The following is a 12734-nucleotide window of genomic DNA, read 5'->3' on the forward strand; positions in this document are numbered from 1 at the left end:
TTTAATTTTTTTTTATTTAAGTAATTTTAGCTTAATTATGTATAACAAAATTTTACGGCACTCACTTTGAGAACCACTGCATTAGAGTCTAAGTTTTTATTATTAAAATTAAAAATTAAAAGATATGGAAAAAGCTGAGGAGTTTAAACTCGGTCAGTCGAATTCAAAGTCCTCCGGCCGAATTGCAAGCGGCCGGCCGAGTTGAACAGAAAATATCACCTCTTGGTCCTTCGGCGCTTCCGTAATTTTCTAATATTTCGATAAAAGTCCGCAAACTGTTCACTTAGATTGCCTAGAACATGATGAATTCTGCCTGCAAGAGGGTCTTCGAAAGTAATCCCCCGTAAATCTAATTAACCACCCCCATCCCAATCGCATTTTTGCAAATTTCTTTGTAACAGGGAATCAAGACAAGCACTTTTTTTCAAATAAACCGAGGGTCCAACGTGTTTCGTTTGGGAGCCACTCAGCCACCCTCAAAGAAGTGGTAAAATTTGGATTTCTTCTTTATTTTTTTTCTCAGCAACCGTAAGATGGGTGGCACGTCTTTGAATAGGTTTTCGGATATGCTCTATCTATACGATTTTGAATTTTTATTTCAAAATTCCAACTACTTGGGGGTGCGAAAAAAAATCTGATCTGTAGGGCGAGAAATGGTGTCTTCGAAGGTGTAATCAGTTTGATTAATTAATCGATTAATACATTTTTTGATAAATTATGGGTCACCGTTTATTAAAAATTTATGAATTCTGCCTAAGGGTTAACTTTAGTGAAAATATGCTAACTACCTTTTAATTTTTATCATCATATGATTTTCAAAAAATGCACAGTTTTGGAGATATCTTCAAAAAACCGTTTGTAGCTAGATGGCGTCGTCGGTGGCAAGTTTCGAATTGTGCGTTTTTAGCGCATTTTTGAAATAGTTATTTGTTTCATTAGTACAAAAAATGTCAGTTTTCGGGACGAGGAAGATAGTTGCTGGACGACGCGTTAGCGGAGTCCAGCAACCTTCCGAGTCCCGAAAACGCATTTTTTGTACGAATAAAACATAAAATTTTTTCTCCAACCCCCTTTACTTCAAATTATATTCGAATTTAGATTCAGTCACAGTTTCACTACTATAGTATAAGAACTTCTGCTTTCTTGTCCTCACGTGTCATGCCACTCTAGTTTTTAGGTTAACTTATAACCTATTCGTTCTTACTTCTTACTTCTCACCTCTCGCGACTTTGTAGGGAGCAAATCTTGAGGTAGCATGTTCTGCCGTTTCTATAATCTCTGGCGGAGTGCAATCCATGTCGCTATCAGTTTCAGTCATTTTATTGTATACACAATTAATATTGTTATATTTTGTATTGAAATAAAATACTTACCATACAGTTTTTTAATTAAAATTAATTGCAATTAACTTTTTCAAATTTTGAATTCAAAATGACAGATAATAGTGCAATGGGTCTGAAGTAGATGGCGTTACGCGCGACGGCGGGTTGTATACGTATTAAAATTACATTCACGGAATATCTAAATTACGTTACACATGGTTTAAATAAAAATAGCGAGCGTAAATCATTTTCAATACATGTACATACGTATAGGTAACATCATTATTTGCATTGAATATGCAAAAATATTTGATTTGTATGTATAGAAATATCTTACAACCTGCAATGTAAAACGATGTCAATGTGACATATCTCCGTGATTGTAATTTTTTAATTGGCCAATTTTCAAGGTCAATTTCTTTTTGGTACTAGGACCAAAAGTATCCACTTTTTGTACAGTTGCCATGGTGAAAGCAATTAATCCGCAAAACGTCAATTTTAGGTACCGAACACTGTCACAAAATAGCGTCTTATTCAGGTGGTTGGAGAAAAAAAAAATTTTTTCACTAAAAGCTTTCTGCTATAGCGCAGATGTGCAGGAACTAGTCTATTTTGAGTTAGATTACTTGTGAGATCGATAATTGAAGAAAATAATTTCATATGTTTTTCGGAGGTGCTATAATTTTACCGTTAGATAGCGCTACCAGTATAAAATCTTATTATTTACTTTGTGATTTGTTTTACAAAATTAAAGACATACCTCCAATTGAAATTAAATAAAATTAATTATTTAACGCAGCCAAAATTACTCGTGAGATCATAATTTTGAACTTCGCTTATAAAATACCTACTGACCTGCATTAGGTACTAAAAATGCGCTTTAATCATGCATAAATGCTGATTTACAACTTGTTTGAATTTTAGTTCTACGCACCCAAACCTGCAAAATTCCAAATTTCCAGGTAAAAATCCCCAATGCTTATAAGCAGAATATCTAAAAATCAAAATAAGTTCCAAACGGTATCTTTTGCTGGCAAAGTGTTTACGGCTCAAATCGGCACAAACGCAGCACCAACCAATCCACCTAGTCTCGAAGTTGATGTTACACCACGAAATTGAAACTCGGTAGTGGACAATTGAAATCTCGGAAAACTGGTCACAGCACAATTTTTATTTCCATCGACAGATTATAGCACACTTGGAGCACAATGTAGCAATGTAGTAAAGTAAGTATATTTTCTGCTATTTTGATTCACTTTGCTTCATATGCACCAAAGGATGGAGTTTAGTTCAATCATATGAAAAATCGAAAATTCAAAAACGTTTATTCTTAACTGCCGAAATTAATGCTGATATAAAATTTATACAATATCTCTTTTTACACCACAACCCCAAAAACAATCTCTGTTTTCTTAAGAAAAGAACTCACTTAATTTAGCAATTTGCTTTGCATTAACTTCCATAATAAATGCAAAAGTTAGAAACAAAAACATGAAAGCAATTTATTTCAATTAAATAAAATGAATGAAAACTATCATTTTTATCTATAGGTCCGCTAGGATTCTAGATGGAATTTTGACTCAGTTCATGCAAAGAAACTGATTATGAAAAAAACTGTACATCGCCAGATTTAAAATATCTAAAATTGCTTTGCTAAAAGTCGAAATACTTATAATGATTATGTTGTAAACTGGGATTAAAGTAGAAACCTCCAATTACCGATTAACGTTAAGCTGTGAGATTTGTAAACGCCATTATTCTAGTTTTGTTGTTTTACTTACAAAACGGTTGCAGTCGTCGTTCTAAGTTTAATTTTACTTTTTATTGCGCCTTATAATCCGATATTTACGTCATTAGCATCAAACGTTATACATATGAACTTATTCAAAGGATCAGCTCTTCATCTTTTTTTCTTTCACATGGTTTAGTTTCTATTTCGGTAGTTTTCGTCGCATGTTACCCACGACTGTGCTATTAAGGAAATCGTCTACTTCCTGCTTGATTTCGATGCCTAAAGGGCGTTATGAAAATCTCGGTTACGTGCATGTAATTATAGGAAAATTGAAGGAAACTGCATCTTACATTAGAGTATAAATAAAAGGGAAACCATCAGCGTGAGTGTTTGAGAAGTGCAGAGAGCACTGGGACTAACACGAGTAGTCTCTAGAGAGTGATCGAAAATGCGAAACCGAGCGGCGAAATCCTTTAGTTGTCCGCCAGGTCGACATCTTTAGGCCATGTCACGTTCGCAAAACCAATCAACCATGATTTATACGTCCTGGATTCACTGCAGCAGACATTCTCCGTAACAGACGGATGTCTTTACGATCGTTGATCAATCTCCGCTTCAGAAATAGTAGGTAAGGTATGGCATTTTACGAATTCAGTATAAATATTGTGAACATGGCCGTTTAAATCACAAAGCAATTTATTTCATTTTTTATAATAAAAAGTAACAAAACCTTAACTGCATCGGTGGAATAAACCTCTCTTATGTTTTCTCTTAGAAGTAAATCATTCATTTTGTGATCTAGGTTTCAACTACTTTGTCGTAATCATAATATAATGAATGATCTATTAATATTCCAAAGCAATAAGGAAACTAGCGCGAGCGGTTTTTTCTTATTCGAACATAGCAGTAACCTAGATACGATATTGTTAACAATAACTATAATCTGGCGACAGGTACATTAGCAACCAGCTACATGCTTAAGACATTTTTTAATGTATGAATGGTTTTTGGGGTGTAACAGAATGCAGCTTTCAGAAGAGGTTATCCGACTATATCCTTTTTGATGGAAGTACGTTAATCAAAAATTGACGAGAGAAAATTGTATCTAAATGGCTTGTTATCCAAATGTTGATGAATTGAATACGAGGGTTGTGTAAAAATTAAGGTTCCCAACGCTGGATCGTTGCCGCACTAGATGCTAGGCGAAATCCGGCAACACCGCCGTGTTCACTAGTTTCCCTGCGCCTGTTCCTTGGTTGTAAAATTCACTTGCGGCGCTCAGTCTGACAGCCATCCGCGATCACACCTGCCATCGCCGTCGCGTCAAGTGCGACATCCGAGAAGTGATCGTTGTTTTGGAATCATAAGGGCGTCCTGCTTACCCAGTTTATCACTAGAAGAACCACCATTCATTCGAAACGTTATTCAAGATCTTGGAAGAGCGGAGACGAGCCATCCAAAATCGTCGAAGAGGAAGACTACACCGTGACAATGCACGCCCGCACGTTCCTCGCCAAACCACGAACTTAATCACCAAATTTGACTGGAATCTCCTGCAACATGCCTCTTACAACTTTGATCTCGCACCGAGTGATTACCACTTGTTCTTAAAATTAAAAGTTGAGTGACCATCGCTTCGAGACGGATGAAGAGGTTCAAGAAGCGATCACCAAATTCCGCAATGAACTGGCGGCTGATTTTTATGAAGGGGGTTTCCAAAGTTGATTACTTGTCAACAAAACTGCGGAATCTGTTGAAAAATAAGTAAAAGATGAAGCTTTCCGATGATGAATGTTTCAATTCAAATAAGATATATCTTATACCTGAAAAAATTTGAGAACTTCCTTTTTTACACAACCCTTCTTTATTTGATTGGGAAAAAAAGCAAGCAAAACAAATACCAACAATAAAACCGTACATTTTTTCTTCATATCAATAAACTCAATTGCCCAACAATAGCCATCAACTAGGTATATCAAAGTACCATGAAACTTGTGCTCAATAATTTAGAAATTGCGTCCTGTAATTAAGTCACATTTTGTCCAAAAAACCCGCAAAATCGCGAAAAAATAGCAACTCTTCGATGAAGACGAACATTCCCTGAACTCTTTACGTTGTACTTTTTTCGCTAGGGTCCCAACAGCAAGAATGATTTGGCGAGCCACCGAAAAGAATGCAAGCTGAACAGCTATTGTTCAGGTACATACACAAGCACCTTTGAGTCAGTGGATACGACCGAGCAAGGTCTCATGCCTCTTAAAACCGTTAAGCCTACTCAATCACTTCTTATCCGTTTGGGACTCTGCTTTTGCCGAACGAAACCACATGTATGTGTGGAAATAAAAAAAAATCGCACCACCAAAGTGTGGCAATGTACGTGACCGCAATGATGACTCTTTTGCGCCACCATGGTCGGTATTCCCATTTCCATTCAAGAACGCCAGTTTGACCACATACATGAAAATCTTCCTCCGAGTACAAATTATACATCGAGAGATAAAGTCTATATACGACGACATTGAGCTGGGAAAAGAATTCGAACAGGATTCGTTACTTGCCGATGGAATATAATTGAACCTTCTAATAATCAGTCGTTTTGGTCAGTAAGCCTAATGGAAAATACCATTTTTGTATTGATTTTAGGAAGGTTAACCAGTACACCATCGGGGATAGTTATCATGATTAATTGTCAAAACTCGAGGAGCTAGGTTTATCAGCACATTGGATCTCCGTCGGGGATATTGGCAAATACTCCTTCATGTAGTTAGCCAACCCATCACTGCATTTACCTACCTGGCTGGAGTTACACCAATGCAAAGTTATGCCCTTTGGACTACATTCAGCTCCCGCTACCTTCCCGTAGCTGTGAGAAAACACAGAAACCCTCACACAATTTTTCCGCACCTACTATGAAAATTTGTTTACTGTTGCGCGTTTTCGGCAAACGTGATGTCACCCCCCGTTCTTTTCTGTCGAAGAAAATTAATCATTTCTACTTTCCTCTAAAACCTACACCCTATCTCGGTGTATTCTTATAACCTTATAAGCAGACCCTGACTAAGCAGGAGTATGAGGCAGTGGCGTAACTTCATTTTAAGGGCCCGTCCTCAAAAATATTTGGGTGTCCTTTCCCTTACGCTTAATATATCCACTTGGATTTCTAATGACAACCATCTTAAAAATATATAAACAGTACCGGTGGCGTATCTACAGACGCCGCTGGAGATACACTTAAACTCATTTAGTTATTTAGTTTGATTAGCGATTTCTATTCTTTGTGCCTTTTTTGAATGACGCTAACTGTTACCGTTTCGTCCGTGCAGAGGTAAATACTAGAGTGTTAAAATTACTTAGTGGCATTAATCTCGAAATACAACTTCAGTTTAAGGTTACCGTATCCAGGACCTTCAGATACCTTCTGGACTGCAGAAGGTCCCGCTAATTAACAAAGTGGTTCATGTAAGAGACTTCTGAATGTTATTTTTCACAAATGGGAAATGAGTGGAGTTGATTTTAAATCTATTTGGGCTGGCTGCTTTTGAACATATCAAATTTTTGTCCGATGAGTTCTAGGGGAACACGGCTTTAAATGTATTTTGTCTAAATTTGTAGGAATTCTTTTGGGTTTTGATTAATTTTACACTTTTGATCAATTATTCAATAAACTCTCAATTTTTTATATACGAATTACATTTTTTTGTACGTTTTTGCCGAGGCCCCTTTAAAGTCAGGGCCCGTCCTCATTGCGTACCTGGATCGATCGGTATGGTTATAATAGTGTTAGTTTGAGATTTGGTTTAAGATATCGAACTGTACTGCCACAAAATTCGTTTCGAACACATAGGGAATTTGCCTAGTGATTTACTACAATTCGCTCGAGTTTTTGTACTTTTGGATTCAAATGTGAAGAATAGTATCCCTCCATCAAAAATAATTCGCTAATTCCTCTCACAAATTGTTATACAATCCATCTAGAATGGACTGTCTCTCCTAAAACTCTATAACAACCATCCTTGGTCGACTTCCTTAGTTTTCATCGGAAGACTACCGACAAAGTCGGGACCTGGCTCAGTTGTTGTAGGGCTAAGTCTCGTGCAATCAAGGAACGTTGATAATTGGCCATGATTCATCAGTGCTACATTAGTAGAGAGTATGGTTCCGACTACCAAACAGTTGCTCCATAGCTGAACCTACTTATGCCACGTAACAGTAGTCGTAGTTTTGGATTTAAATTGTATTAATTTTCTCGGAATCCCTGTAAATGTGAGATATTTTAAGTTTAAGACAGATCAGATTGGGTTTTGAATATTATTGGAATTCGTAGGGTGTTGAAATTTAAGTGTGTAATTTGTCCGAAGAATGTTATTGTTAGTGGTCCGTCTTTGCTGTATCATTCCAATTTCAGTAGCTCTTTGTTCATGATGTTGAGGCGACGCGATGGCGAAAGTTTATCTCAGGTTCAGACGATTTTATGATGACTGATGGGCATTTACTACGGCAACATGATGTCATATTCTAACTCTGATGGCCGCCTTAATCTTAATCAGCAAAACTTCAACTCATTTGGACAGCCTTACCGATCTTTAACGATAATAAAGTTTCCATTTGGCACATTAAAAAACATGGAGGACTTAGTTCTTACTCGTTATGTCAAAAGAGGTGTGAATTCATTAGTGTCAATTAGTGGGGGTTAGTTTTGGAGGAGATTTTTGAGAGGAGTCGCGTTATACTTTTCGAAGCGGCCACTTTGTGGGTATACAGTCTGTTGAATCTAAACCTGCAAAAAAAACAACATGACAGATGACATATGACAAATGTCATATGCATCTAGTTATCCATAAAAATGGTAAAATGACGTTGTTTATTGACATTAGTCTATTGCCCCTAAATTTATCCTTCTATGCGTCCTGTAAATCGTGGAAAGCAGAAACTTCGAGTTTATTTTAAGACGAACTTCTTGCTGTTGCACCTCGGTAAAAATAAAGAGAATTTTGAAAACTATTGTAACGCAAAATAAATATTAAACATTTTTATTTAGGAAGAGAAATTGAACCCCTTGCAGAAGCAAAACCTGTTGCATTTGCCACCCAAAACATGGGACGTGGGAGCTAAATAATATGGGTAACGAACAAGATGCCACAACCCCTTTTTTAATTTAAAATAAATTATGAAGGGGGTGCTTATAATTCAAAGGTGTTAGAGGGCCGTCTCTCTACCATTCTTAACAATACAATCTCATTTTAGACCAGAGAATGGTATAATTACAGAGGAACTTTCGTAAATTTTGCAGGTGTTCAAGGTGGCACCTCTCTAGAATTTATAGTAATGGTATCACCAGTAGTTATGTGTTATGGCCGTTTGCACCGACAAATTTAAGCGGAGCTTAGCTTCAGTGTAGCTTAAAATCCATGGCAACCATTGTCGCAATAATCGTTGTCATGGATTTTAAGCTACACGTAAGCCAAGCTCCGCTTAAATTAGCCGGTGCAAACGGTCATTATACATGCAGTTATCCCTATTCCTGCTAAAATAAACAGGATTAGATTAGGATAGTTTCCCATGGGTCTGAATTCATCCGATGCTAACAGATGCTAAAATACTAGACCGATTTTCTATCTTCTTTGGACTAAAGTAACAGACAAAATTACTATTCACCAAGAATAAAGCAAAAGTTGTAAAATGTGTTACTATACAGGGTGTTTTTTTGGGAGATTTAGTTAAACGTTTCTGGGAAAGTAAAATAGGTAGGTTTTTAAAAATTTGTGCTTAGGAGTTACTCCGAAGACCGAAATGATGTTAAATATCTTCACTGAAACTGCACTTCCTGAAATACCGGAAGCAGATAGTAACTTCAATATTTTGAACGGCAACCCCTATTTTTTATTACATTTTTGGATTCTACGTCACAGTTCAGTTCTTTTGATACCCACATGTCGATCTGACATTTATGGTTTTTAAGTTATTTTGACTTTAAGAGCCATTTTTCGATTTTTGAAAAACTTATGTTAACCTATAAGAGGTGACGGATTAGTGTCACTAGATGTGTTTAAAATTCGATTGTCGTAAAATCATGGCCGACTACTAAGAAGAAAATCCGAAAAAAATAGTGTAAATTCAATAAAATGGGAGTAAATCTGAAACTGTTTAAGATAGCTATAGGAACATGTATTGTCAAAATATGCCCATTTCGATTTTTTATCTCATGCAATAGTAAGAACATCGTCATTCCATTTAAAAAAAAACTGAGTTTTTAATCTTTGAATCTCCGCAACTTAACTTTTTTTAAGTGCACCAAAAGAAAGCCCTATTCATTCTCTATGCACTGATAAAAATAGGTTGCCATGACTACAACCGTTTTCAAGTAATCAATTATCAAAGTACCATCTGTATCCGCAATTTTTTCTCTTAACCCTTCAGTGGTGACGCACGGTCTCTCAGACCGACGAAAAGTATTTTTCAAATTTTTGTAAAAACGGCGCAGCGCATGGCACTGCTAGTTCTGCTAGCTTAATATTTTGCGTGTCTGAGTTTAGTACCAGACGAACAACTTGATGAAGCAAGCCGTTCTTTGACAATTAACCCTTTCGGTCTGTCAGACCGACGTCACCATTGGTGTACCTAAAAATTCAAGCTGCCACTGCACATTCTTTCAAACAGAAATCAAGAACAATTCGGAAATTTGGGTATATTTAGTGCCGTAAGTAATTGGCCGCCTTCCGGTGCATCGCCGCCATTGATGCTACGAAAATTCTAGTCAGCGCAGCATTGCAACGCGCATCCCCCCGTAAGTTTAGTATTGTGTATTGTATTGTGTGTATAACAATGTAGTTATGGTCAGTGGCGGTTCCAGGGGGGCCGGGCCCCCCCTATTGTTCATTTTTTTAATCAGATTTATTTTATTTTTTTCCGTGTTTGGACAAAGTTCGGGTTTGGGCCCCTTCCTTTACCAAATCCTGGGACCGCTACTATCAGTGGCGGTCCCAGGGGAGGGGGGGGGGCGTGGGCCCCCCATTGTTCATTTTTTCCATTAGATTTCTTTTATTTTTTTCCGTGTTGGGACAAAGTTCGGGTTTGGGCCCCTCCCTTTACCAAATCCTGGGACCGCTACTGGTTATGTTACAAGAATAAAATTTATTTTTTCGATTTATATGCCTTTGTTTATTTATTGAATGAACTTTTTCCTTTATTTTAAGCCAAGTTACATGCGTAGTAACTACGAAATCAAGCCAAAATCAAATTCGGTCTCTCAGACCGAGGTCATCACTGGTGTTCCAAAATTTCACGTCACCACTGCAGGGTTAAACTCAAAATAACTTTAAAACCATAAATGGTAGATATCGACATGTGAGTATCTAAGAACTGAAATTTTACGTAGAATCCAAAAATGCAATAAAAAATAGGGGTTGCCATTTAAAATAACGAAGTTACTATCTACTTCCGGGGTTTCCGGAAGTGCGGCCATTTTGAAAATATTTTACATCGATTCGCCCTTCAGAGTAACTCCTAAGTACACATTTTAAAAACATACCTATTTTATTTTCCCAGAAACGTGTAACTAAAGCTCCCAAAAAAACACCCTGTATGTGTAGTTGACCCAGGCCGTGTGTTTACTGTTGCGTTTGGCGTAGAAGTCTGGGCAAATTCAGATTCAGGATTTTACCGAATATGTGAGTATCCCACGGTTTTAACTGTTGGTGCTTTGATTGAGAAGTTTTTCTAAATTGGTTCGTGTCTTCAAATAGGTAGGTAACATTACCAAATTTGGCCCTTTTTTAATCAAGCTTAATTTCTTGTTGGGTCAGTCCTGCTGTTGCTTCCTGTCCTACATTAACAAGATGTAACAGGATACTAAATTATGCAGAAATTCAACATTTATTTAAAATTGGAACGGCCTAAATCCAATTTTCAAAAGATGCGGAAAAATACACACTTGAATACAATCCCGCTATGCCATCTATAGCAAGTACCTAGTGTTCGCCATTACTCGTCGGTTCTAGTTTTCCGCCCAGCGTTTCCAACTAAAGTTAATTACACAAAAGTTCATTATTGATCATACCAATAAAGCATGATTCCAAATAAAACAAGAATCTGGATGAGCGATCTTTCATGGTGTACTTGCGCGATCTGAAATTTATTTAAATGAAACATGCGATTTGTGGGTATAAAGAGCTTTGACGTATATTCAGAGCATGAATCAAAATAACTATCTCGACGAGCAGTAGCAGTGTTGATGTGTTTATGATGCTGTCGTTGATGTACATACCTAGCTAATGACTCGACATGTGTACCGAGCCGACATGTAGACTTTCTGGCTGAAATATTAACGAAGGTTTTATACTTATAACGGCAGAAGTACTTGACGGCAAATGATGACCATCTGTCTTCAGTTTCATTTAAGGAATTCACGTTGGGATTACATAAAATGTAGACATAGAAGTGCTACTTTTTGATTCTTTCTTTTATCTTCGGGATATGCAGTTAGAGCGTGACTAAAAGCGTTTTGTTTACCCCTAAAATATGTGGTTAGAATAGTTGATGTCAATCTTAAGTTTAACACCACATGGACTTCCTAGAACTGTATTTTACAGCAAGCTATAAAGATACGGCTGTTTGAACATAAATTATATCCGACGCATTTACGGCCAACACTATAAGTGCTTTTTCAAATTCTTTTAAATGGATTACTTTTGTTTATAGTAGAAGTAAACACAGCTCGCATATAATGCGACAATATTACATAACAAAGGAACCCCATGGCCGAAAATGAAAGAAACTAGAAACGAGACACCTAACTTTTACTGAAAGAGCAAAATCTGGTGTGATCTTTAGATCATTAAACCACTCTAAATTACTTTAGAAACAAATCTATATGCAAAGTACCACAGACCGCCACAGACTTTATTTTCACCCCAAAAATACAAACCATCGCGGGGTTTCATTGAATTCTCAACAAAATCTCTTATACTGCGAGTTCCTAGACCGTTTCAAACAAGTAATATTTTACGGGTAAGCCTTCCTGTAGCTACCTTCGACTTGCAGTATATGTAATGCACTTTGCATGTAACTTTTAAACTAAATTTTACTATTACCCTCCGAATAATTTTAGTTGGTAATAGTGGTTGTGATTGTGCCTGGACGCATTTTGATTAATGGTTACAAATAGGTATAGGAGACCGAACTATACCAGGAAGCTCAAATAAGTTGTGTTGCTTACACAATTTCCATCGGTGCAAAGGACCCATTTAAAAAAATGCGTTTTACCATTTACCTACGCAGGGCATAATTTCAATTTGATACTATTGTCCCTATTCAGATTGTATTATATACTTATCTAAAAAAGAAAAATCACACTCTATAAAATAGCAAATCAGAGAACTTAATTCCGGTGAATTGTTTCAATATGATAAATATGAATTTGCTTCATATGTTTATCCCGTCTTAAATGTTTTCCATCCCTCCGATCGCAGGGTTCAAATTGCCGGGACGATCGAAGCCGGGATTGCCCGTCGCCGGGTTTAGAGCGCCGGGATAACCGAAGCCGGGAAGTAAATAGTCGCCGGGATTGCTTGTCGCCGGGAAATCGGTGCCGGGATGGTCTTCCCCGGGATGACCGTGGCCGGTCAGGATCACATTGATATTTACACTGACCAAATAGTAACATAAAAAAGGTGAAAAAACAG

This window comes from Photinus pyralis, unplaced genomic scaffold (genome assembly GCF_008802855.1).
Source record: "Photinus pyralis isolate 1611_PpyrPB1 unplaced genomic scaffold, Ppyr1.3 Ppyr1.4_LG3b, whole genome shotgun sequence".
In the NCBI taxonomy this organism is placed as follows: Eukaryota; Metazoa; Arthropoda; class Insecta; order Coleoptera; family Lampyridae; genus Photinus; species Photinus pyralis.